The 1689-nt window shown below is 41.2% G+C and overlaps 1 long non-coding RNA gene across 13 annotated transcripts in view; it reads left to right on the forward strand.

Moving 5' to 3' along the window:
- Positions 1-1689, forward strand: part of LOC106871257 (uncharacterized) — a 413124-nt gene that overhangs the window by 337526 nt on the left and 73909 nt on the right. The window lies entirely within an intron of this gene.

Raw genomic sequence — 1689 nt, forward strand, 5'->3', positions numbered from 1 at the left:
CGTGAAACTGAAAGAATCCCGTCGTATGTACATACATAACACACACACACACACACACACACGCACATACACATATATACCTATATATATATATATATATACATACGTACTTATCTCTCTTTCTGTATATATATATACATAGGCAAATGTGTTTGTGTGTGTGTGTGTGTGTGTATGTATGCATATATTTATGCATACATGTATGTTTGTATGTATGTATGTATGTATGGCTGTATGCATGTATGCATTTGTCTGTATGTACTTCTGACCATACCAACAATCGCTCCATCACCCTTGCTTGTATATGACATTTCTGAGATAACAGACCTAGGCATTCATAACGACGTTCTTCACTTTGAGTCTTTTTTTCTCTTCAGCGACTGATGGTCCGTCAGCATCCAGTGGAAACATTTATTGAAGGGACGCGTGTCGTCACGCACATAAATCGTTGCCTATGTCTAGTATGCAACTTTCTTAACGAAACTGTCTGCTTGTGGGCCCTAACCATCTTTCATCTGAATAGTAGTAGCATCCTGTCTGATAACTCTCTCGCCCCGAATATTTTTTCCACTCTAGGCACAAGGCCCGAAATTTTAGGGGAGGGGGCCAGTCGATTAGATCGACACCAGTACGCAACTGGTACATAAGTTATCGACCCCGAAAGGATGAAAAGTAAAGTCGACCCCGGCGGAATTTGAACTCAGAACGTAGAGACAGACGAAATACCGCTAAGCATTTCGTCCGGCCTGCTAACGTTTCTGCCAGCTCGCCTCCTTTCTCTTGCAGTGAATATTGAGATGTCTCATTCTATTCCTCATTCAATCGACCGGTTTTCCTGATTATTGAGTTTTGTTTCCCTCTCTCTTCTTTCTACATATCAATGGCAAACCACCATATCCAACAATTCCCATTTTAACGCAGATGACACTACTTTTCAGTCTTCTTGAAACTTTCTTAAAGCCCTCCTTACCTTGCATCATCCACTCGCAACCGAAAACTCGAACGTCAAACGCGTACTGACACCATGAAAAAAAGAGCTACAGAAACGAAGTCTTCAAAATGGATATGCCAATCTTATCTCTTTCATCAGTAAGACCACACGATCAATATTAATGTTCATCGCACCAGCAAGAGCCCTTAAAATCATGACAAATTCTGGGCCTCACATTCACTGACCCTCTCCTCTGGTGAAAGTAGATTTTTATTAAAGCTAGGACCTTGTCCCCATTACTGAACTTTCTCTTCAGGGCCAGAAAGTATTTCAGGTTGCAGTAAGTGCTGAATATCTACAAAGCTGAAGTGAAACAGTGTGAAGTTTTGCTATCACAGCTGGGCCAGTGCTTCTGCTGTGCCATACAGAAAAGTGCCAGCGAACTGATTTAGCATAAAGTATCCAGCAAATACGTCCAAGCAGCAGGTCTACACATGAAGTGTATCTCGTCTCTCATCTTTTCCAACACTACTCTAATTATCCGTTTCCCATTGTTCGCTGGGCATTTGTCACCTTCATTTGGATGATCTCGGCTTAGTATTGTCTCCTCCTATCATCACCATGTTGAGTCTAATCTACCCAAATAACCACACCTGTCATCTATCTCAGTGTTACGTACTTCTTCTTCTTCTTCTTCTTCTTCTTCTTCTTCTTCTTCTTCTTCTTCTTCTTCTTCTTCTTCTTCTTCTTCTTCTTCT

This window comes from Octopus bimaculoides, chromosome 20, assembly GCF_001194135.2.
Source record: "Octopus bimaculoides isolate UCB-OBI-ISO-001 chromosome 20, ASM119413v2, whole genome shotgun sequence".
Taxonomy (NCBI): Eukaryota; Metazoa; Mollusca; class Cephalopoda; order Octopoda; family Octopodidae; genus Octopus; species Octopus bimaculoides.